We start from the raw sequence: 27,363 nt of genomic DNA, 5'->3' as shown, positions 1-27,363 counted from the left end.
CTTAATTGCTTCAGTGGTGATGTGTTTGTCTTCAGGCTTTTATTTAGACCTTTAATAACCTGTTACAGCATGCTTCTGAAAAAGGAATTTCAGGTTTTGGGCAATGTGAGACATCAGCAAGCACAACCTTTTGTTTTTAACTTCAGCAGCATTTCAATCTATGTATACGTGCCTGCTTTTAAAGTGGTTAGGTGAATGTTAAGGTGGTGCATTTTCTGGGCTGGGTAAAACCATGGGATGACACATATATAATATGCAATGCAAAAGTGTGATGACTGACATTTAGGAACATGCTGAAAATAACCCAGAATTCCTTAATTATTGGTGGAGCACATGTTAAGGTCATTATCTTTTAAAGTGCAGAAAGTTGGACTTTTTTATGGACTTTTTATGGAAATGTATGAATTCTGCAGGACAAATGCTCAGAAGAGCAAAGGGATAGACTTCACTTTTTGCCAGAATTAAAGTCCGTTCTTGTAGAATTTGAGTTGTTTTATACACTATTAAGATTTTTCAGATAGAAAATGATTATTTTATTCAATTATTACAGGAATTAGAGGAAACCCATGAAATATTTTTTGTCCTAAAATCTGAGGACATTTGACATTTTTTATGTTTTTTCATAGGACACAGCTGTCCAAATAGGAACCCTCCTGCATTAAAAAGGGACAGGTGGTAACTGTAACACATGGAGTGAATTTCAGAGGAGAGGTTTGTTACACCACACATACATTATTTATTTAGTTAGTTTTGGTGGATTGTGCTCTAACATTTATCTACCCGCAATGAAATAATCTGTGACTAAAGAAACATCTCATAAGTTAATTAAAAGTTTTAACTAGTTATTAAGAAATATACCTTCCTCTTAGACTAGAGGAAATCATCTGTCTCAAATGCACAATTACAATTTTTTTTTCAGTTTATTTTTCCTAAGAAAATCTAGTTACCGATCTTGACAGGGTCTCTTTTGATGGAGGTTTAGGCATAAGAAAGGCATCATTGTTTAACAGCATATCCCAAAGGTAAGATAAATATTTTGAGTATTTCATGTACCTTATCGTCACAGACCAGTACTGTGCAAATGCATAACTATACCTCTGCTTTGAAGCAAATGCCAGTTTACTTGTGCCAATGTGCCCCATCTTGTGCAAATGTGTAAGTTAAGATATGTATGCTGGCTTTTGTTCAGTCATGCAGGCCCCAATATGGCACTCTAAGCTACTCTTGAACATGAAAAGTTCCCAACTGTGTATTTTAGATGTTGTACCCCTTTCTAGAAATGCTTAAAGAATCAGAACAAAACAAAGTCTTATTTTTCCTGCTTAATTTTGAAAACATTCAATTAGCTTTAAATAGTACTCCCTTTACTTGAGCTGGTAGACTTTGGGAATAGAAGCAGTAATGCCCTGAGAGTTGGTGACTTTTTGAGAAAAGATATTGGATTGTAATCAGAAAATAAAGGAAAATTGCAACTATTACAGTTAACGATTAAAGATTATCGCTTGCTTGTTTGAGTTTCTAAGTCAGCAGCTGTGATCCAGTATTTAAAAACTGGCCCTGTTTTGGGGCCTATGTCTCTGATTAATTTTGGCTTTGGCCATGTTTCTGAGCATAAGAGGTTGAGGGTTTTATTGTAAGGAATTAATTCTTCATGAACAGAATGGGATGAGAAGGAGAAGGAGGGAGTTGACTAAGACCGAAGAGCATGACCATCAATTGGTTTAGTTACGTATTTCGGTTCAGTGAATCAGTTCTGTCTGGTTAGTGGGTTGGGGAAGCTGACTGAGAATGAATACTGTCTGTTGGGATACTTAACTACTTTAGCAAAGCAAACCACTTTGGGAGGTTGGGGGGGGGGGTTGTAGTTGACCAGCCTGCTTTACTACTTATTTGCATTTGTTTACTGGGATAATGTACTGACCATGTTCAGGCTCAGCCTGACCCTGGGTGAAATACAAAACATTTCACAAACAAAAAAATATGGAAATGTAAGCAATAACAGAGTAGTTCAGATTAACTACATAGAAAAATTGTGTATATACATTTCTAGTGAACAAACACAGTGCAAAGTGTAATGTACAATACTGACATTCATTTCTAAAGTGGATCAACATTCAGTGAATTTTGGCAGAGGACAAGAGATTTGGAAAGGAGATAGGTTAGGCGATACATCCTGTGTTGAAGCAGGAGCATTTGGCTTGGATGAAAAGGTGCTTTTTGAGTTGCATTCTGAATTTGGAATAAGTGTCGATTTCCTTAATGCTAATGAGGAGAGCTTGCCAAAGAGCAGGCACCTGAGAGGAGAAAGCATGTGCAGTGCTGTGGAGGCTGGTTTTAGGAGTAATGAGACAATAGTGTCTCAGAATGTAGGAGGAGTTTGTTTCTAAGTCTAGCTGCAGTGGGAGTAAATGCATGGAGCTGGAATAGTTTATAGAGTTGGGATCCTAAAAGTAGGTTAGATCTTTGAACTATTGGTAGCTATTTGGCTTTTCCAATGGTGATACAGTGATGCTCACAGAGAGGTGAGTTTGCAGTGAATTAGCTGATGCTGTTATAGATAGTTTGGAGTGTGGCAATGTTTTTCTTGGAGGCGGAAGTAAAAATTGGGAGCCCATATTCAAGTTGAGAAAGGAGAACTCCTTTGCCAATAGCTGTTCTGACTAGTTGGGATAGAAAAGGGGACTTTTTTTGCCCAAAAGAGGGAGTTTATTTTGGATCTCACATTGCCTATGTAGAAATGGGAGTTTAGTGACCAATCAAGCTATGGTCCTAGATATTTGAAGGTGGAGGATGTTTCTATGGAATGGATGTCTAGGTCAAAGACAGTTAAAGAGTCAGGTGCTTGGTGCATTTTCTTTTTTGGTCTTGGTGGGGTTGAGAAGTAGTTTATGGTCCATGAGTCATTGGTGGAGCTCATGTAAGTCTGACTGGAACTGGCATTGAATGTTGATGTGAGAGTGACCTAATCAGTAAATGACCATGCCCTCAGCATAGAGGATAAGTGGGAGAAGGGGGAGATCACAAGGAAGTTTGTTAATAAGGGGAGCAAGAACGGATCCATGTGGATGGATCTTTGGTAACGGGTGTTGATTTTGATTGGAAGGATCCTATTTCATTTATTTTATTTTAGATTATCTTATTTTACTTTATTTGTATTTGTTTTCTGGGGTAGAACACTGATCTCCATGGACCTTTTTTCAGACTCAACCAAGGAGTGGTGTCTGGTTAAGTGACTTGCTCAGAGTCACACAGTTAGGTAATGGAGGCTGACAGAATCAAACACCCCACCACTGGACCACAGGACACAGCTTGTTAACAGCTCCTCAATTCTCTATACCAAACATTTTAACTCTAATATGTCTGTCATTGAAGACATTTTTAAACCAGGGAACGGCAATTTCAATTACTTTATTCTGGAGAAGACAATGGTCAATGAAGTCAATTGCCTTTGTCAGGTCTATAATAGGGCAACTGTAGGGAAGCCACTGTCAGAGTTTAGCAAGATGTCATCAGTTAGGGACCCCAGTGCTGTCATAGTACTTCATCCAGGCCAGAATCCATGTTGTTTGAGGACAGCAGGTGTTACTGCTGAATATAGAGGGAGAGTTGGTGGAGACTATCTTTTCAAGAAATTTACTCAGAATTGGGAGGATGGATATTGGATGGACATGAGAAGTATCTTTTGGGTTGGTTTGCTCTGGGAAGGGTTTAATTAAAGCAGGTTTCCAAATCTGTGGCTCAATGTTTTATGTGAGACATAGATTATATATATGGGTGAGAGGAAGTCATATTTGCTCTTTGCAGACATATGAACCAGGGATTTATGTTGTCAGTGGAAATAATTTCAAGTAGAATAGAGACTTCTTTGGGATGTATGCATGTGAAGTGGAAAAGAGGGATGAATGGTAGTGGGATGGGCAATGCATAGTCTATGGGAGGTGTGGAGTTTACTGATGAGAGAGTGATAAATTCTTTAAGGAAATCTTTTGGAGAAAGTTTTTCTCTGTACCACATTGAATGGTGTTTGTAGATAGGGCATCATGAAGAGGTGTTCTTCCTGTAAGCATGTTAACCTCTTTCCAAAAATGTTTGGTGGAATGTAAGAGGGTAATGTGTTTGTTTGGGGATTTCTTTCATACCTTCTGATGGACTTCTTGGCTAGGTTACAGAAGACTACTAAGGGGGTGCAATTGTCAGTTATGGGGGGTTTGTTTCCATTTTTGCCATGCTTCATTCCTTAGAGTTAAAAGATCTTTGAGTTCAGTGGATAGCGATTCAGTTTTGGTGGGTTTATAAAGCCTGTGGATAAGTGGGAAGAATTTGTCTTACAGCTGGCGTAGAATGTTGGTTAGGCTTACAGCTGCTATTTTAGAGCCATGAAAGCAGAGTATATGGTTCCAGTTGTGGACTGTGAGAAAGGTTCTGAGTTTGTATTTGTGCTACTGTGGTTTCTGAAGGCTTTTAAAATTGATTGTAGTTTTATAGGACGGTTGACAACTGTAAAGGTGATTGGGTAATGGTTGTATAGTGATGATGGCAGAATTTTTATGTTGGTGATAGAGTTTGATCAGCTCGAGTATGGAGCATTTGGAAGAGCAGAGGGTAGGTCTTGTTGTTTGTTTTTTATGAGCTGAAGGAGACCTAGGTTTGCTAGGAAAGTACCCATGTCAAATGAAAGAGGGACAAGATAATTAAGACTGAAGTCACTTAGAATGATTATGTTATTATTTTGGGGACCGTTATTATGGCTGTTCTTACAGGGAATAGTGGCCACAACTTTCCTGGACATGGGCAGTCATTAATAAATACAATCCTGGGTATTGACTAGAGTATCTATGGTATTACATTGGGATGAATAGGCTAGGCTTGAAATGACCTCTAGGTTGATAGCCTAGTAACCTCCTATGATTCTATGATGATTTGAATTTATTTAGGGAAGCGGGTGGTGGTAAATAGCCTGTAGCAATCAGTAGTGGTTTGCCTTTGAGAATTTGTACTGGAGTCTGAGGAGGGTTTTCCTTGGACAATAACATTTTGCTTTAGTTATTTCTGTACACAATTAGAAACTCTCCACCTGATCATTTGCCTGGTCTGGCATCACTGACTTACTTGTAGGTTAGAAAGTGTTGGAACTTAGGGGAGTCTTTTTTGACCCAGGATTCTGTGATTGCTAGAATGCTTGGGTTGTACTGGGAACTAAAAGCACTTATGTGGTCTTGCATTCTTCCAGTGCTATGTGCATTGAAGACAGCACAGGTCAGTGTAGGAAGGGAGTAATTCTGAAAGGGAGTTGTTGGGCCTGGGTTGGGTTCACTGTTACCCTTAAGGAGTATAAAAATTATGGAGAATAGTCTGGATGAGGTTTTATGTGTTTTTAGGCAGTGAGAAAAATGTGTCTGAGTCATAGTAATCATATAGAAGAATGGTCCTGACAGTGGTGAGCTGGGGAATAGGTTTTGTCTGATTACTTGGGGCTTGTGGTGGTGGTTTGCTGGTGAGGAAGTTATGGAAGTAGGGGTAATACATAGTTATATGATTGGTTGTGTAAATATTAATAGTAGGGGGTGAGGGAGGAAAGAAAAAAGAGGTATAAGAAGGTAAGTTCTATTGATGAGATGTGTGGTGTTTGTAAAGGAAGTTGTATGTCGGAGTTATGACTTCAGTAATATTGCAGTACTGACTATGAGGGCAGTGAGATAAGAAGGTTATGTGGTTTTATTGTGGTGCCTTTATAATAGGTATGTCCCAAGGGTGAGACAGTGGATGGAGATTAGAGCAAATATAATGGGTGGTCTGGGAGTTGCTGGGGAATTGGGAGAGGAGCAAAGCAGGACACAACTCTCACTGTCTTGGGAGTTAATAGTTAACTCATTCCCTCCAGTAGAGCTCTTTTGAGTGTGCACCTTTAACTCCTAGTGGGCGTGGCTTCAGCATTTAAAAATTGAGGTTATCACCATACATTTTTAACAAATACCCATTGACAGAGGTCATATATCAATACAATTGTGTTTGCTATCATGTATACTTCAAGATAAAATTTTCCGATACCTTGTATGTAACATTGTTTTGGAATTATTAATGCAAATATGAACAAGCAATATTTGACTCCTAGAGGAGCAGTAGGGTGTAACTGCAGAAACGCCTGTAGACATCACTCGGCTGTAATTGAGACCTGTGTTTAGCACTGAGCTCAAACAGGTTAGGTACAAATGTATGAGTTCAGAAAAATAAAGCTTGGAGAAAAAAGGCAATGCTAGTGACTGTGTGACAGTAAAGCAGTGTATGTGGTTCTAAACTGTAATGGGGTTGGCTCACCCTAAACTAAATGTATCTATTGAGATGGAAGTATTTTGAAAGGATGAGTCAAGTAAAGAGCAGCCATAAAGAAACCTCCTGCCTTAACATAATTATAAAAAAGAAAAGGAAGTGTAAGACACCAAGCATAATTGGCAAGATAAGTGGTAAATGCACCTTATGTTTTTAACTTTTTTCTTGCTTTTCCTTTCCTAAGATGCGTGTGGGAAGTATTTGGGTAGAATCCACTGCACGGCTGACATTTGTTTACAAAGTGAGTATGCCTCTTTCCATTTTCGTTGTTATGTGACATTGTTGATTTCAGATTCTCTGCTTGTAATCAACCAACTTCTCTAGGTCACATCCTCAGTATGTGAGAAGTTATGTCTTCAGAAAACACAGGCAATGATCTGCTGCAGAGAAGAAAAAAGACTTGGCACTTTGGGCAAACTGCTGAGATTCTGAAAGTGACGGAGCATAAAAAGAAACCTGCAATGTTGCAATTACAGTCGTACCCAAGTATCAGGTAACTAGGGTGAGGCGAAGGGGGCAGCCTCCATGGGTGCAAAGTTTTAGGGGGAGTGATTGGCTGATCCTGATCACTCTTCATTGCCTACTGGTATTTAGAAATAAATGTGGGTAGGTATTGCATTTACTGTCAAAACAGAGTGCCATATGTATCAAGCATTGCTACAGTTATAAACGAGTATTTTTTTTTTTTGCTTTTAATTGAGTACCGAAGCACTCTGTTTGTGGTATAAATTGTAACAGCTAAGTTTTTGCTCTTCACCTCCAAAGAGAAGGAGAGCCTTTTTCCTGGAGGGCTGCTAGTCCGGGAGATGGCACCTGGTGAGAAACAGGTAGCAACACCTCTGAGAAGTATCCATGCAGTGTAATAACATTTCCTTAGAATTCGTCTACTAAGGGAGTACTTTTTTGCATTGTATTTACTGTTGTTAAAAATGGTAAAATGTAAATGTAACAATGCTACTCAGGGATGTCCGTTAGGACTGCACACTGTTTATAATAGCCAGAGTGAGCTTTATAATGCATGCAGAATCTTGCACTGCTTGCTGTAAGAATTATGATAATACACATTGTTATGGCAATAAAAGATGCTGCAATCATTATTTGATTCAGTCCTTCTAAAATCCTAATATTACCTTAAATGTAATTATTGTATTATTTGATAAAATTACAGATATGGTTGCCAATGCAGCTGTGACCTTTTTGTTCTTATTATTGTATTTTTATGAATATTCAATGATAGTATACTAAGTGTTGCTAATAGTATTTTACTGCTATTGTATACTTATTTATTTTTCTATTTATTGGTCTTTCTTTATGCTTTATGTTTGTTCACTGGGGTATTGCTGTAATCAAAACTAACCATTCATATCTTATTATCGATAAAATATACATCCTTTACACAATACTGGAAAGATTTTAATTGGAAAAGCTTACACAGAACATTCTTAACCCCAGACAGAATCAATAAAATTATTTCTTCCATAAAAGGAATTTATGGGAGATGTGAACAAGTACACAATGCAGATTGGAACCACATATTCTTTGATTGTGTTAACATTAAGCCATTTTGGAATGGTATTAATAACTTTCTACAAGCTTTATTTATTGAATCATTTTATTTAACTAAAGCTCTTGTATTATTAAATGTGAACGAAGGTCCTCATTTGAATAGGTCAAACATGTATCTAGTATGGACTATACTTGCAATTTCAAGGAAGTGTATAACAAGAAGATGGAATACAAACACAATACCAACTTTGGAAGACTTCTACAGCCTACTGAAGACCACAGCATTATTGGAAATTAAAATCAAAGAACTAAGAATTTATCCAAAGCCATTTATCAACAACATTTGGGGAAAAGTCTTATTGTTAACTGACACTATAGAATAATTGATCAGACACTCTGATAATGGATTGGACATACTTTTAAAGTAACTGTATACATTAAGGTCTGTTATAGTGTCAGGCTAATGTAAATAGTGTACATAGTTATTTAAGATGTTATGCATAAATACTATGGAATTCATTCAAATGTATTTGAAAAAAAAAAAAAAACATTTTGAGAAAACATTCATAGACACAGCCTGGGTAAATTCTTTGTTTTTTTAATATGCTCCTTACCTTAATGCACATGTGAATCCAGGTACACTTAGGTGGCCACAAGGCCATATTTTAAAGCTTTACCTGGATTTGCCTAAGATTTAAAGCAGATGGGGTATTATACTGCAAAAAGTTATACAGTAAAATCCTGACATTAGTTAGAGATGATCAAACTAGGTCAAAGAATACGTCTGGCTTTTGAAAAGTACATTGCAATTATTTAGGACTGGATTAAATGGCATTTGTGTGTCTTGAGCTTAGAACCCTGAGATTATTTCATGTACTTCTGGAAGTTTGCCACAAATATATTACTTTATTACCCTGAGGACAATCATTCATTTTAAATGAAACTGTGTGTATCTGTGTGTGTGTGTGTGTGTGTGTGTGTGTGTGTGTGTGTGTGTGTGTGTGTGTGTGTGTGTGTGTGTGTGTGTGTGTGTGTGTGTTTGGAGGAGAAGGAAACATCTGCCACTCTGCAGCTTGTACTGAGTTCACCTTACACAGTCTTAAGATTAAGTGTTGGTGCATACTTTCTGAGAAACAAACTGCGGACAGCTTTTTACTCGTCTGCTTAAGGCCATTCAGGTTTTCACTATGATGAAGATGCAGTGATTTGACCTTTGATATGTAATGTTATTTATGAGTTCAGGAACTCTTGGTGAAGAAGTGTGTGTGTGTGTGTGTGTGTGTGTGTGTGTGTGTGTGTGTGTGTGTGTGTGTGTGTGTGTGTGTGTGTGTGTGTGTGCGCGTCTGTGAAGATCAGAGACGCCTTCATTATTTAAATGGTGTTTACAAGAGGATTTAAGTTGATAATACAGATCTGAGGTTGCATGTCTGCATTTGACTGGGTTTACCTATGTGATGAGGCAAACATGATGTTTTGCTAAAAAAGGTGTATTGCTGCAACACAAATAATGCAATACTCCCAAAGCTGGCAGAGATAATTAAATGAAAAGTACATAACAAATCAGGCTTTGATAACTCTGTCTGTAGCAGAGTGTGAGAACACTGTTTCTCTGCTGGCCCAGCTTGGCTAAGAGCAGAGAATAGATGCTACTGATATGACTGGACCTCTATGACTGGCCATGATGTGGCACAGAGATGTTCTGACTGTCAGCATTGATGTGAGTGGACCTCTGTGGGAATGGCTACTGTGATGTGGTACAGAAGCATGTTGCAGTACTGCACTGCATTCCAAGTCTGCCAACTATTGTCCCTACCCTTGCTGCAAAGCAAAAATATAACCAAAAGCAAGTTGCTATAATGTGGTCAAGGAGTTAATGTACCTAAACCAAAAATCCAGTGTAAATTCAGAGGTTGTATATTATATATTATAAAGTTTTCCATGCCCTATACCTTTTACTGAGGGGTGAAGGTTATGGATCTATATTCCACAATGTTATGGCATGACTTTCCTGTACCTTTTAGAGTGGGAGTGCAATACAGCTCAAGTGAATATAATTTGAAAATTCTTGGCTGCTACCAGAATACCCTAAATCTAACTCTGCAGCTTATATATTCATCCTTAGTCGTACAAAACCAAATAACAGTATGTTCCTCTAACATGGAAATAAAATTATATTATTCATTTCCACAGAGGACAGGATCATAACATCACGTACATCTGACCAATACCAATCCTGATCTTGCTCTCAAAATACTCAAAAATGCATCAGCAAACAAGACCTGAAGCATCTAATGTACAATAACCACCTGTCGCATACTAAGCATGGTTTCCTCCCAGGTAACCGCACAAATACAGTTCTCCTATCCTTCCTCAGTACAGTTCACTTGCACCTAAATTCTCAGGTAGTAACTGCGGCATTTTCCTAGACATCTTAAAAGACCTTTGATGCAGCCTCCCATCACTTGCTACTTAAAAGGCATGCAAAACTAGGCATTGCAACACTACACTCAAGTGGTTCAAAAGCTATATTTCTGAATGATGGTAAACAGTTAAGTAGAAAGACTCTTACTCAGTTTTCATTCCATTTACCATAGTACTCCCCCAGGGATCAATCCTAGGTCCACTTTTATTCAATATCTTTACCAATGGCACATATAAAATGCTAGCACAAGGAACATTTGTGCAATACACTGATCATTCAACCTCATTTGCTTTGGTAACTTTATTGCAGAGCTACAGCAGCAAACACAAACCTCATTTTCCAAACATGAAACTTGGCTAACAGAAATGCAGCTAATATTAAAACTCAGAAACATAAAATAAATAATATTTTCACTGCTTCTGTCAGTTACACATCACAGTTAAATACAGGAATACTACAAGTACTTGTGTGCTATTAGCTTCTGACACACACTGTGACTCCCACTACACTGATCGTACATAAGTATTTTGCCCTTTCAACACCATATCACTGAAATGAAGGAGTCTGTTATTTTCTGCTGTCTGATTACCTCAGGCTTCCCAACCACAAGTCCACACACCTCTAGAGCTTTTCAAATGATGGACATCTTGAAAGAAATTATATTTCTTCAGCAAAAAATAAAGTATGTCCTTAGCACCTAGAATGCAAATATGATACTGTATTTTTTTCCTTAGGTTGAAGACTGTAATCCTGAAGAGCAAAGGAATTCCAAGATTTCTAGTTTGTTTAGCAGTAAATCTATCAATAAATTTGGTGTAGAATACAAAGTAAACAAAAGTCAAGTCTAAGAAATGTTTTGTTCTCAAATGAATGATGGACTAGATGCGCCGAGGCAGGAATTCATCAGATTGTATAACTTTGTCTTAAATATCATAACGATTAAATAAATAATCAGTTTTAAAAAGTCTTACTAATGAGTCATTTTTTTTGTGATGTTGGTGTAAATGTTTTGGTCTAGAGAAGAGATGTGATGCTGCCTTTCCCATGAATGAAGCCTAGGAAAGTGATGAAGGTCCAATAGACATCAGATGTGGAACAGAAACTCCATGCAGTGATGGCAACACAGCATTCTGAATGCATGGATCACCTCATGGAGTAGAGTTCACCATGGAAACAGAGGAAGCAGGAAGATGAAATGGTTCACACAGAGGAATGGAAGACTGGGTAGACAATGCAGGTTTGTATTTGCTACATAGCAGGGTTCACCCAGGAGTTTCAGTAAGTTGTCATCTGATAAGTTCTAGCATGAGTAGTAGAAACAGGGGAATTAACAGAATTAGTAGAACCCTAATAACCTGCATGAGGTACCAAGTCAGCAATGTCAGTAGAAACTAAAAGCTGAGGATTAGAGTCCTCCAGGAAATGGTCAGACTCCACCATTTTGGAAGCTTCTCCCATACAACATGTGAATTTTCTTGGTTCCTAGGATGACTACCACCTTGGTGCACCCCTGAATGTAGGCCATAGGCCTTGAGGGACTAGCCCAGTCAACAAACCATGGTAGGCAGTGTTAATTATGCAAGACATTTTGTTTTGCTTATTTGCATAAGAGTAGAAGAGATTATGGATATCAGCTACTCCACAAGTTAGATTTAATTCAAAGTTAGCTCTGCTTTCATTTTTTACTTTGAGTCATTGCAAGATCATGTATTTCTTCAGAGTAAACTGTATACTAAAGAAGAAAAAGCGACAATTAAGTTTTCATCTTTAAAGAAGGTTACCAAACTACTATAGACTGACTCAGTGAGGAATAATCATTGAAACTGAAATAAATTTGGAGTTATGGTCTAAATCTTGCATCATTTTTCTGATAAAAAACATTATCTCAGGTAAGGATCAAATGATCTTACTAAGTGTTGTGTATGCATCCACATACTGGAACCTGTTTCAGTTGCAAAAACCTAAAGATAACATCCAAAACAGATTGTGGAAATGTTAATTGGCCATTTTATGACTAACCCATTGATAAGTGTGGAGCTTTTGCTTTAATTTTTATAACCAGATGGCCAATAAGACTAGGTACAGTATTTTGCTGAATGAAAAGCTGTGAATTTGGGAAGAATTTGGATGCAGCACTGATGGATTGAACAGTCAGTGACATTCACAGTATAACTTGCTGGAGAAAGCTGCTTTCCTGAATCAATTTTGTTGTTTATTGTTTTAAAGTACAGTTATAAGACACAAGAAAAAAATAGAAATTGTTAAAAGAATGCTATATATTTGTGCTGTGTCCCACAACTAACCATCAAACCTTCCCCTGATTTCTCCATTAACCCATTTGTTTACCTTAAGTGACATAAGTCCAAAGTTACCCTGCCCCCTTAAGGCAAACACCTTTGCTAGCTCTCTGGTCTGCACCGAGGAGTTCAAATGGAGGTTGTGTTTCTGGGTATATCCATCCAACCTAAGAGAAGCCAGTTTATTCAGCTGACTTAACTCTTCTGTCTCTAGTTAGCTGCTCCAGAGCTTGGGCTGTCAGTTGATCCTGGGTCAGGAGAGCTGTGGTCAGGGCTGTATCCCTCTATGCTATGGAATTGACTAAAATAAAAAAAAATGCATATGTCAAAAGGATAAAAGTTGTAAAGATGAAAATGAGCTGTCTATATTTCAATAAGCAATTGGGAAATAAGAAAATCATTTGGGTTCATCATTATAAGAAATGATAAAAACTGGGCATGGTGCCTTTCACAACAGCAGCAATATATACTGTAGGTGAAATAGTGTTCCATTCACTGCTTTGTAAGAAGTGCTTACAGAATATGACTGTGAAGCTTAAAACTTAGAAAGGTGAGAGTTTTTCTGTATTGGGTAATGCAATTGTTACAGTATATTATGAAATAAAAAAATCTCCTTTAGTTATTGTAAATATTGATAGAACAGCTGTGTGTGGGAGAGAAACCACCTGTAGAAACTCATATTAAATTGGAAAACAAATTAAGTCTGTCAGCCAAAGCATGTTACATGAATTTAAATCAAATGGAAAAAAGTGCTTTAGATACATGTTGAAGTGAACGTGTTTGAGGAGCTGGCATACTGCATGGTGTTAAAGTCATCATTTTGGTGAATCAGGGTATAGCCATTTGAAAAGAAGGAAATAGTGGATATAGAGTTGGAAATACTTTAAAGAAAATGCGTTATTACTCCAGTGATGCACAGCAAATGGGCAGGTTTGTGAAAAAGTATAGGGTGATATTCAAAGTCCAGAGGTTCAGATTTGCTTAGTAGTTATCTGGGAAAAGCACCGCTATGCCTATATGCAAAAACACTAATTGCAATGACTACAGTAATGCAAAGGTGTTTTAGTAAACAGATCTATTTGCAGTAAAAGTGCAAAGTAGCTGAAGTTAATTTTTAAGTATTTGCAAAGCACTACATTAAAACATTAATATTCATATAGTTTGTACATTCTCGGATATTGGGGATGAACATTGCTATGCGTACTTGAAATAGTTAAGGCAAGAGGCAGACAGTGCAGATTTTGCTGTTAACTTTTTAAAAAATATGAAGGGGTTTTGTATATCTTATACAGGGGTATCTTTATGTGGACACCCTGTTGTTTCCTTTAAAGAATGGAAAGTGGAAGATAGGAAAGACTGAAAAAGGGAAGACATAAAGAAGAAAAAAACAGAAGGAACACACCAAGAGGGTTACACTGGAGAAGGCAGGAGAAGAAGGGCACTATGCTTTGGAGGGAGACAGAATCCCCTATTTTTTTTTTTTTTTTTTTTTTTATATATATAAGAGGGTAGTTTGCATAGAATATAGGTAAGAGGGTGTAGGAAAGAGGATTAGGTAGGGGGTGAAGATTAGGAGGAAGCCCCAGTCCACATGACCTCAAATGTTTCCACTGCCTGATGGTGTTGCAGTGGAGGACCCCCCCCCCCCCACTGTTGATGGAGGGAGGCCTGTGGTGCAGTGGTTGGCATTGACCAGGACAGTGAGTCTTCAAGTTGCTGAAAAGCATTCTGGACTGGCTGAAGGCATTTGTCCACTACTTGCTCCACCACATCTTCAACCACATCCTACTGCCCATGGTCTCTGTGGTTTCCCAGGCTGCCACATGTCAGGATGCCTACAGGACTAGTGCCATCACCCTGACCCTGTCAGTACATCTTTGGACGAGCAGAGGGTGAACCCTTGCTAACCTGGGAGGAACACAGTTGGAATGCTCCTAAGCATTCTAGACTTATGGAAAAATGAACATAAACGTATTTATTTATTTCTAGTTTGATGACCAGGAAGTCCACTGGGCCAAGCAGAGCCCATTTTTAGTGGAGGCCCAGGAAGAAAATCTCCAAAAGCAGGTAACAGACTATAACATAAGTACAGTATGGAATACACAGTATACAAAAGCATAAATATACAATTTAAAATACAACTACAAAATCGGGGAGTATACGTTTAAAAACACATAAGTTAAAATATAGATAAGTCAAAAGTAATACAGAGTCATAAAGTGTTTATACAAGTTTAGTGTTTGTTTTAACAATAATGTTAGTGATCAGAGGTGATAGATGAGACTGAAGAGAGGTTTGAAAGAGACAACAGTGTAATTTAGGTGGGAAGGGAGCAGGAACAGTCTCGGTCTGAGGTAAGGTAAGACTGGAGGAGAGATTTGAAATTAGAGTAGTTGTGAGTATAATGGAGGGAGGGGAGGAGAGAATTCCATAGTTTAGCTTAGGAGTGTGATAGACATAATTGGACAGGATTAAATAGGGGAGAAAGAAAATAAAGAAGGACAAAGGAATGCATAATTAAAATAAGAAAAAGAAAGAGGAAGGGTAGAGAGACAAACAAGAAATAGACACAATAACTTCATTTAGAATGTAATACATCATTGTAGTCTTCATTAACATTTAATTTTTATTTTTATTAAACCTTTATTAAAATAAAGGAATATTCTGGGAAATGCTTCTTGAAACATGGGAATCATCGGTATATTGCTATGAAGTGGTGGTTATTTTCACATCTGCTGCATACCCCTCAACTGTTCAGATTTTCGTAGAAGGTCCATATTTTTTCCTCATATTTTTGGTCCATTCCTCATAAAATGTAGTATTTTCTGACAAATCACTAAGGACTGAAGTTATTAAAAAATTACAGACTTCATATCCTTCAGAAAATGCATAGGTTCATAGGTTCATAGGTTTATACTAGGCTATCTGCCCTAAGGCATTTATAAGCCTAGCCCAAATTTTTGTGGCTTACGCCACCCCTTATATGAAAAAATACTGTGCCCAAACCCGTTGCTCTAGAAAGTTTTTAAGTGTATAAGAGGAATATTTAAAATCTGTCCCTATTTTTGGGCCTCCCCATTATTTTTGACATTGATTTGTAGTCTACTGATATTAATGATATATGCTGGTGTAACATAAATGGTAATACACTTGACAATTCTGCCTGATATGGGTTGTGCTGAAGTTGTACAGAAAGCACTCTACTGTCCTTGTCTATGAATTACTTCTGCATTTGTAGTTGCAAAATAATACCAAATATAAAAAAATTTATTTATTTCTTAACATTTATTTTGCTTACCGAGGAGCACCCTCAGTTAGTCGTACAAGTATCCTGTTCTCTTGATCTCTGTTATAATCATCTCCTTAATGTAAAATGACAGCATGAATACAGGAACGTGTTAGGGGAAAGATACGACTGTGTTAGCAAAGTGCTTGCAATACCAGTATGAATGTGTTGAAGATGTTGCACAGATTATTGCAACACAACTTTAACTTGTTGGCTTGGGACTTTGCGTATCTACATGGATATGGTTATTGTATCACCTGGTTTTGCACACTGATCTTTTATGATTCGTTTTTGGTGAAAGAAGGCATGCTTTCATTGCTGTGCTTTTGGGATGATGATTGCATCAAAAATTTCAATGTATGACTTTGGCACGTTGTTTGAACTACATTAATAATGAAGCAGCAGGGATCCAGATAGAGGATGGACAGTTTTAGCCATGAGGATAACTGCTGCCTCATGATAGCCCTTATATGCCAAACACCTTTTTGGAAAAGGGAGACACAAACAAGTTGGGAGGTTAAAGGATTGGAACCAAGTAGTTATGGATATAAATGCTACTGGTGGAAAAGACAGCACATTAACACAGTGCAAGAAGTAGTATGCCAATGATATGGTAGGACATGATATAGTAGTAAAGGCAAAGCAGAACATAATTGCTAACAGCAGTATTGAAGGGGAGACATTCTAAACTTATCCCTTTAACACCCCTTGAGGAATACCTCCTATCTATTCATGGGGATGATTGTGACACAGATGACAATAGTACTGGGATAATGAGAGGTGGTGTGGACATTGGTTATTACCTACTTCTGCATCATCAACAGACATCTGATAAGAAAGATTGGCTTAACACCAGTAGCATATTTATATAGAAAACTAGATGCTGAAATGGAATGATTACTTTTACACATTATAATTACTATTAACAGTTAAATTCTTCACTTCTGCACATGATGACAATGAGCAGAACGTGCATGGTAAGTGTCCTCCACTCTTCATTACACACAAATGAAAGTATTTGATTAGTAACTTGTTCAATTATTTTTTTACAGAGTCAACAGCAGGTACACAGTTCTACTGTACCAGTAACTTTAGAGGATATCAGCAGAAGTATGGCTGATGGTGACAATATCATATTTATATTTATACGACAGCCTGATGCAAGTGGCACACAGTTGCCAAGTTTAATGGCAGGTTCTTGCACCCCACAATATGTTAGTAATTCTACAGGAAGTGACACAGGATCATAAGGTCAAGTACAGTGTGACATTGTTTTACATGTTGAACAAGGCGGAAACCCAGGCACCTCTACACCTGTGTCTTCAAACCCACAGGAACACCTTCTGGATGATGGCAGACATTCAGAGATAAGTGCCCACAGTAACACCTTTACAAAGGGGTACCGGTTGCAGGCATATGTCACAGCTACCCCAAAAAATGTGTACAGCATTGGCTGCCAGCAGCAAATGTGCCATGATATTGTTATGGCTCAATGCACTGTCACTAAGAGCCATCTAGAAATGGTTAGAGTCCCCCAATGTGTGCATGAGGATTTCCAGCACTGCATGGAAATGGTACAGAGTAGGGATAATGCCATGATCACACTGATATGTGGTATGGTGGCACATCAGACATCCATGGCTACTTCCATTTGTGTGCTAGTGAGGACTTACCAAATTCCAATAGCTGTCAGTGTTGCAAGGGGAAGAGGACGGGGTCCTGTTTGGGAACATGGGAGGATATCACATGAGACTACAAGTGCTTCTCAAGAAGGCAGTGGAAATAGTAAGGGGGAACCAATACAACAGACTTCATGCAGGCCACATCAGCATTCATCTGCACATTGCTGAACTTCTGATTTGAGGTCCTGGTCCTGCAGCACTTTGAGTTCAGTGTCTGTAGGATCACCTGCATCAAGCAGGTCATGATATTGCAGCAAGTCACCATTTAGCACACATGATAGCCCTTTATCAAGATCATATGCACTTTTACCTACCCTGCGTTTAGGATATGACACATTTGATCTTGACCTACTTGACATTTCAGGTACTTGCAATTTGAATTTTAACACAGAGATGTCAATATTTAACTTGAGAGGCAATGCGTTGTTAAAAAATAATACAAACAAAAAAAAATCTGAAGAAAAGAAAGGCAGAATATGTTCATAGGCTCATAGGTTCATAGGTTCATAGGTTGGTACTAGGCTATCAGCCCTAGGGCCTATACAAGCCTAGCCATAACAATTCCCTGGCTATTTCTTCCCACATTATTTACTTTCCTGGACCCCTGTCTAGCAGGGCGACTGACGTGATCCCTGGGGTGAATTTCCTTTCTCCCATCCAATCGTCAAGGTGATTGTAGAATGTAATCTTGTATTAAGGCACTTTGCATCTGCATGCATTTCTTTTCAATATTGGTATTACTGACTATTAAAAGAAATATCTGTAAATAAAGCTGTGGTCATAACATTCAGATTGCACTTCTTTACAGCCTTAGTGGTCTATCCATTCTCAATGTTACAGCTGACAATTGTTTAGAACATAAAACAAGTAGCACACTCTATTTAGATAAACACTCCTTAGAACATAAGCAAGACTGCATTAGTATCCTGCCATGTAAGCTATTATCATTTCAGCACTGCACAAATGATGAGGCCTCTGAGGACACAGCTTATTGTGTATAACAAAATGATACAATCTGATGTGCAGTACTTAACAAAGAGCAATAATACACTTCAAGTATACAATAATTAAACCTCAGCAAACATTGCATAATACAAAAAAGCATGTTATGTATTTTTCATTCAAGTGCAAGGTATGAACTTGCATGAAATAGTGATATTATACTTTTTATTAAGTGTACTTCTTTAGGAGATTTAGTACATGCATACTTAGGTACACCACCTAAGCAGAATTCCTTGTGTAAAACATTTATAAATGTAATTATTTCTTATGTGACACCATATGACATCACTGAACAGGTGTCAGTGTGCACTTAGGCATGACTTCTCTAAACAATAATAAGAGTACCTGTTCTGAAAAAAAAACACTATTTAAAGATGAGGGAATGTCTGATGAACATTGACAGTAGACCATGTACCACACAGCATAGCCTGCATCTATCACCGCATATATCAGTTATACTGTGTGGTTTGTACCACACAGCATAGCCTGCATCTATCACCACATATAGCAGTTATACTGTGTGGTTTGTACCACACAGCGTAGCCTGCATCTATTACCACATATAGCAGTTATACTGTGTGGTTTGTACCACACAGCGTAGCCTGCATCTATCACCACATATATCAGTTATACTGTGTGGTTTGTACCACACAGCATAGCCTGCATCTATCACCACATATAGCAGTTATACTGTGTGGTTTGTACCACACAGCATAGCCTGCATCTATCACCGCATATATCAGTTATACTGTGTGGTTTGTACCACACAGCATAGCCTGCATCTATCACCACATATAGCAGTTATACTGTGTGGTTTGTACCACACAGCGTAGCCTGCATCTGTCACCACATATATCAGTTATACTGTGTGGTTTACAAGAAGTTAAACACTAACCTGAATGTCATGATCCATAATTCTGGACTAGATGATCACTATGCATGAGCCTGTCACATAAGGTCTCCTACTACTGATGACAGCTGGTCATTATTAGTTATAGCAGGACTGGAACTGGGAGCTGCACTGGCAGCATGGGTCACTTTACCAACCAGACTGAACATGTAGTAAATATCCTGCATAAAGTAGCTGGGTCATATTGAAGGGTACCCCCAGACAATATGGTCTGGCACAGGGCTGTATTGAAATTATCAGCAGCAGCTCCATTTGGATTTCTCACTGGTGTTATGAGCCATGGCTCCAGTGGATATCTAACATCACCTGAAATAAAAAGAGAGAAAATGGAAGGGAAGAGATAAAACAAAGAAAAAAAGTGGTTTAGTATTAAGCAATACATTTTACCATGCATAACTACTTAAATACAAATATATATAATAGATATATATAATAGATATATATTTCTACTTACCAGCAAGATGACCATTGGGCATCCTATGATGCAGGAAGAGGCAGCAGAGTAAGCTAATGTGACACATTGGTAATGCACCCCATGCATCACACACTATCTGGCAACTGACAAAACGGCACCCCTTCCTATTGCAGTACCGCTCACCCATGGACCAGATGGAGCCCTAATAGCAACATGTGTGCAATCTGTTGTACTGAACAACTCAGAAAATGTACCACAAAAGACACACATAATTTAGGCTTGGTCTTCAGGTGACACTGGTAAATAGATGTATGGATTCACAAGTGACAAGAGTATATACAGGAACTGCTGTGCCCCCAGTCTGTCTGTAGGGGGTCCCCATGGCAAGTATAGTGAGGGCAATACATGCAATTGTATTCACAGGGATAGGAAGGCCACATATCCTGCCACAGTTCCTCTTTAGGGCCATACATGCTCACAAAGACATTTACACTATCCCTGTTCACTCTGAGCCTGTTAAGAATTCCTTGATTATCAAAACTCTAATAAGTAATTTTATGCATATATCTCTACCTTCTTGGCTGGTGAATGCCACTTTGCATAAGCACTTTTAGCTCGAGTAAGGCAAGCTGATCACACTTGAAAACAGCAAGGCTAGAAGCAAAGGAAAGCATCTTTGTGAATTGCAAAGTAGATAGAAAAGGTGTTCTTCCAACTTTTATAACAAATCCGTTGATGGGGCAGAAACGCTTCATATTATGACTATGATTGCCAAAAAAGAGTGGGAGAATACAACATTAGTCCATGTAGATTTACATCATTCCTCATTTACATCTCATTATAGCTTTATTTGCTTGCATGTGTTTGCAGCCATCACTCTGCAGCATCAGTTTCTTCTGTGAATCATGCTTGTGCTGTAGAAATGCATGAACAGTGGAGATAGCATTTACATGGCTGCTTAATGACTATGAATAGCACCTATAATGTGAAACATATCTATGGCAATCAGAAGATGACTGTGAAATAAATGGTCAACACTGAGCCATATCATGGATACTAGAATGGAAGAGTATGTCCGTGTGGAATGATGCAGCTGCATTTTCAAAAAATAATAGATTTATTAGCTGCTTATCAAAATAGTTGATGTTTATTTTTACAAAATATATATAACCATTAATGCATTCAGATATTTGCTTATTATTTACCATTCTGAGTGAGTTTTGCAGCAATTATTTTTTTTAAAAGTATGGGGAACATGCATACGGGGATGGTTTATAGATTATGTAAAGAATATAAGCGAGCACCTCAGTTTACTTTAAATGTTGCAAAGACTGGAAGACTTTTGACTGAGTGTTAAAATAAATCAGAATCTGAATTTTGCAAGTTGCAGGTTAAACATTTGGGGTATATAGTGGACAGCAGAAGGTCGTAACCTTCTATAGAGAAAGTAAAATTATGCATGAGATGCTTTCGCACCAACAAAAGCATTAACAGGCTTTTTTTCATTTGACTAATTATGGAAAATTTATGTCTAACCAAAACACAATGTTAGCACCATTGTACAATTTGTTAAAAGAACATGTGCCTAGACAGTGGAAGTTACTTGAGCAAGATGCTATCGCCAAATGTAAATAAAGATAACCTGTCATAAAATCTTGGTTCATTATAATTGATAGTTACTGGTGTCACTTATCTGTAGTGATTCATCATATCATGCTTTCAGGGGATGAAAGATGTATTACATATATTTTAATAAGTGTTTCTCTTGCTGAAAAAAAAGTGTTCTCATATCAAGAAAGGGGCACTTGCTTTTATTTTGGAGTAATTAAACTGATACCTCTGAAGTAAAAAAATTCAAATTGATTACTGACCTCAAGTCACTGTTGTGTGTTGACCTTATAAGTGTCCTAGAATGCCGTAACAATTCAGAAATGGGCTATAATCTGAATATGTGCAGCGCAGACAGGCTAGGGAGGGACAGCACATCAAACTGCCAACCCAGTTCATCATGCAAATGGGGTGGAATGGAGGACATAGGAAAGTTCAAAAAGGGGGATGGAAAGGAAAGGAAAACACACAAAGGTAGCCATAAGGTATGACTGAAGGAAGGAGAAGGGCATTGTTTATGGTTAAGACTGTCATTTTTTAATACATTTATTAAATTATCACTTAAAATATAAGCAAACATACATTTATATAAAAGAAAACAAACCATGTTAGCATGTTCGCATTTACAAAAATTATACGTTGCATACATTCTTTTATACAATTATCATCAATCCGGCATTACATAAATTACTCAATTTTTGCCTTCCCTAAAACCTCACTCCTTCAAAACATTATTTTGCATGTATTGTTCCCACAATTTCCATTTTCTTTGTAATTTGCTCCTACCCTTTTTTAAATATCTCACTTCCATTTCTTTTATCTCTGTTAAAATACTGCTTCACTACTTCAAATACAGTTGGTTTAGACTTTCATTTGGATTTTCTAGTAAGTGCTTTTTTTGGCAGATACCAGAATTAAACTTAAACAAAGCCTTACTATGTCTAGGCAATTTGGATCCTGTATCCCAGCTCAAAAAATAATTTCTTTAGTTACACCCATTTGATCACCCAATATTTCTGAATGGGTACTGTGAAGGGAATTTTTAAAATCTGCCAACTCATTACACTCCCACACAATATGTTCCCAGTTACCTCTTTCTTCCCCATCACACCTCCAGCATTTGCCATCTACCTGAAGAAAATTTCTTTGGAGTCTGCTTGGAGTGTAAAAATACATATGCAAACACTTCCAGGCAAAATTCCTAAATCTTCTAGACTTTGTTGTATATTTGGGAGCCATACATACGTCTTCCCATTGTTTCCTTGTGAATTCCTTGTCCAGTCTATCTTTCCTCTGATTGATTCCTATAGTTATCATGGAATATTTTATATGTCCTACTAATTATTCCTTTTTTTAACAGCAGCTTCTGTTCCAGATTCAATTAAAAACTCTACCAGAGCATGTCTTTCACTTAGGATTCCCTGACTCCTTTCTCTTTATTTATATTCTGATATCAGTCCCTACTAAGGGAAGGCAGTCTTTAGCTTGCAGTTGAAATGTCTTCTTGTCCTCTTCCCATTATGTTATCTTTCCCTACCTAGCTGTTTGCTCCCAGTATCTTGGTTCCTTTGCCAGCTTTCTCCAGTAAATTCCAAACCCCTCTTCAATAATCTCTGTACCTCTAATTGCAGTCATCCCCATTGACAGAATCTTCTTTCTCCATTCTTGTTTTGGCTTAGTTCTTAGAATACTTTATGAATATAATATTCTGTATGGCTGTTACTCTCCTTAAGCATCTGCATCCAAAATCCTACTCTCTTCTTATGTCTTGATCCCCCCCTGCTTTATCATCATCATCCTCCTTTTTCAATTTGAGTTATAGCTTTTCTACTTGTGTTCTATATATGAGCCTTAATTCATAGCTCTGAAATATCCCTTCAAATCAGGTAATCTTAAACAACCTTGTTCTATTGGAGGGATCATCTTATCCCACTTGACCCTTGCCCTCTTCCTCTCCCAGAAAAAAATCATTCAACTCTTCATTAATTACTGTCCACAGCTTCTCCTCGGGTTGATAAAAATATGCCTGACCTGTATATAAAACTAAAGGGAATAAAAACATTTTCACCATTTGTATCTTTCTATCCATATCCATAAACAGTTTTTGTACTATTTTTGTTTAGTTTTTTCCCACATATCCTTAGCTGCCATAACAGAATCCTTTTTATCCCATATTACTAAGTACTTATTTTTATCATGCCCCCAGAAATATAGGTATTGCTGAACCAGTTCATGTGTGAGTACATCATTTACAACTATAAACTTTGTTTTGGTCTTCATTAATGTTATATCTCGAAAAAACATAAAACTATCTCAGAATGTTCCACACCAATGAGATGCACTTTTCTGGTTTTATCAGGTACAAAATAATATCATCTGCAAATAAAGCCAACTTTCCTTGATTACTATACCAATGATATCCTTGAATTTTTGATTCTGTTATGTTCTTTGCAAATGACTCTAAATATAATGGAACTAACAAAGGAGAAAGAGGACACCTCCTGCCTGGTTCCTCTGTTCAGACACAGATTATCAGAGATGAACCCTTCCATTTTAATTCTTGCCTCTGATCCCTCATATATCCTCCTAATTAACCTTGCTATTGTCTCAGGGAATGCAAATGCTTCCATTGTCTATCTTATAAAATCCTATCTTACTCTGTTGAACATTTTCTCTGCATCAAGACCCACCAACAACAGCAGTATTTTCTTACATTCTACTTCTTTCTGGATTATCATTGTTCTATTAATGTTGTCAAATATTTGAATCCCCTCCGCAAAACCACATTGATCCATATCTATCAGTTTTGGCAACACATTTGCCATTCTTTTTCACTATTATACACATAAATACTTCATAATCATGGTTTAAAATTGAAATGGGCCTATATGATTCTGCGTCTGACTGGTCTTCACCATCTTTAGGTATTACAGCCACCACAGCTTTCTTCCAGGATGTTGATTCTTCCCCTTCTTTTAAAATACAGTTAATAAAACCTTCCATATTTTTATCACTTTCTTCCTTCCAAGCTTCCAAACTTCCACAGAAGTGCCATCCGCTCCTGGATTTATCCTCCTATCTTAACTGTTAATTGTTGAACCTCATCTTCCTCTAACCTTGACATACTTAAGTCTTCCATAAATATTTCCATTTGTGCTTTTTCTTGATTTCCACATTTTTCTGCTTTATATAAATTTTTATAAAATTTCTGAAATATCTCTAATACCTTTCCAGGATTTCTGGTTATTTTTCTTGTTATAGGCTCCCTAGGTCTGGTGACAACCCTTTCTACTCACTGTTGCCTGTCATTGTACTAAGATTTTTTGTGCCAAGGAGTTGTTATCATAAACAGTTGCTTAGCAGTCTTTCTAAACTCATGCATATAATATAGATACTCTCGTATTTTCTTCTTAGCACTATTTAGTTGCACCTCTTCTTGTTCTGTGAGATTCCTCTTATTCTGCAGTACTATAACCTTTGTCAGCCCCTTTAAATAATTCTTATTATTTCTTAACCATTTCTCTTTTTCTTTTGTTTCCACCCTGTTTTTAAACTCTACTTTCATTTTAACACACTCACTAGCTATACTTTCTGAAGAAATTGCTATCTTCCCTAATAACTCTTGAATAATTTCCACTGCCCATTCCTTATATTCTTTTCTTTTCATCAAGTAGGTGGGGAAGCACCAGTGTCTCATTTTACTTCATTATTCTGCATTTTTATCTTAGTTGTCATTGGTGCATGATCTGGAATAGTTTGTGGATGTATGTTGAAGCTTACAATTAAATGCATGTTCCTGTGAAATATACATCTGATGTTGTCAATTTTCATTCTGTCCTCAACTATTCGGTTTGGATCTGATCCTCTGTTCAGACTTGGCAGTTAAAAAAGCTTGTGGCCACCAAAAAATGCTTGAGCTCCTCCCTTACCCATAATGCACCAACCCTTAATATATCTAAGATCTTGTTTGCAGCATTTCATGAACGAAGTGGTCAGCCTGAACTCTTGAGCGTTAGTTGAGATGTGTTTTTTTCTTCATATTTTCTCTTCCTTGTTATATATTTTCCTTACCTTTTACACTCAGTGTAATTCTATTATACCATTGTTGGTAATTCCCCCCCTGCAATCTATAAATTTCTCATGCTGTACACGCCTGTGAAATTCTTCTTACCATTGTTGGTATTTCCATTCCCCTTTCCTTTTCTTACCTTTATACAAAAAAATGTCTATTTTTCTCTAAAGTCATCATGTCTGACAAAGGACCTGCTGGCTTCAAAAAATGACAAAAGTGGGGGCATAAATTACCTTTATCTGAAGCACATACTTCATGTGTCTATTATTTAGGCCCTCTACATCTACAAGAGGATTGTACTATCTGCAAACATGTCAATCCTAGGGCAATAGCAGATGGAAAAAAATAAATTGATCTTAAAAGGATTGCTTCCATCCTTGTTTCGAGAGGCTATCTCTGGGGCTCAGTCCCCCAAAATGAAAATTAAGGTTCATAGGTTCATAGGTAGGTACTAGGCTATCTGCCCAAAGGCATTTATAAGCCTAGCCAGAATGTGTTGGCTTTCGCCACCCCCTTAGATTAGTTCCCTGTGCCTCTGTCTAGCAGAGCCATTGAAGTGATCCCTGGGGTAAACTTTTTGTTTCCCATCCACTCATCAAGGTTTCTTTTGAAGAGGGTTAGTGAGGAGCTCTGCCTAATGTAGATTGGAATCTTGTTCCAGAGCATGGGAAGTCTCTGGGACGGGAATCAATCCCTCCAGCATGTCCTATTTATTGTTGTGGTGAGGTTTAGATCCCTGGAGCGTGTGGCTTGAGGGGATATGGTTTTCTTTAGGTGGAGCATGTCCATCAATTCTGGGTTGGACATGGCCTTGTATGTCAGGCAGAGATCACCTCTGAGTAGGCGGTATGCAACCGAGTACAGCTGTAGTTTCTTCAGTCTAGCTGCATAGGGCATCTGCCTGAGGCCAGTGATCCTCTTGGTGAGGTACTTCTGTGGTCTTTCCAATTGTTGCAGGTGTCTTGTAAGGTACATCCCAAATAGGGCATTGTACTCTATGATGGGTCTGATGAGTGATGCATAGAGGGGCCCAATGACCTCTTTCAATCTAGATGCAAACCCTTTTGTGATTAGGTGGGCCACATAGAAGGTTTTCTAACCACTTTGGCAATGTGATTATCAAAGGAGAGGTTACTATCTACTTGGGTCCCCAGATCCCTTATTACGTATTGCATATTTAAGGGGCTACCACCTATGTGGTAGTTTGTGGGTACTTTGTTTTTTCCAAAGGGGATGACTATGCACTTTTTGGCATTTAGCTTGGAGCCATGGTTTTGACACCAGGTATCTGTCTCAGTGAGACCTTTTTGGAGGATGTCTGTGTCAGCCGGAGAGTTATAGCCCCTAGTTTGCAGTCTTCTGTGAACTTGGTCAGCCATAGTCCTCCTGTGCTTGCCTGTACCTCTTAGAAGTATATGCCAAACAGGAGGGGTCTTAGGACTGAGCCCTGGGGAAAGCTACTTGTAACCGGTTTAGAGTCATACCTAGCTCCCACAACTCTTACTATGTGGGTTCTGTCCATGAGCCAGTTGGCAACCCATCTCCTGACATAGGGGTTTATGTTCAGGCTGGTGAGCTTGTCTATAATACCTGAGTGGGGAATGGTGTCGAAGGCCTTTGCAAGGTCTAGTTAGGCTGTGTGGACTAACTTTTCCTCATCTATAGCCTTGGTAACTGTCTCAAAGAAGTCCACCAGGTTTAGGAGGCATGATCTGCCCTTAACAAAGCTGAACTGGGTAGCATCCAATGCTTGGAGGTTTCCAATGTCTCTGTTAATGAGATCCATGATGATATGCTCCATAGCTTTGCAGACCAAGCTAGTCAGGCTTATAGGGC

This window comes from Protopterus annectens, chromosome 6.part0 (assembly GCF_019279795.1).
Source record: "Protopterus annectens isolate FY-2018-M chromosome 6.part0, PAN1.0, whole genome shotgun sequence".
Lineage (NCBI taxonomy): Eukaryota > Metazoa > Chordata > Ceratodontiformes > Protopteridae > Protopterus > Protopterus annectens.
Note: the sequence above shows the minus strand (reverse complement) of the source record.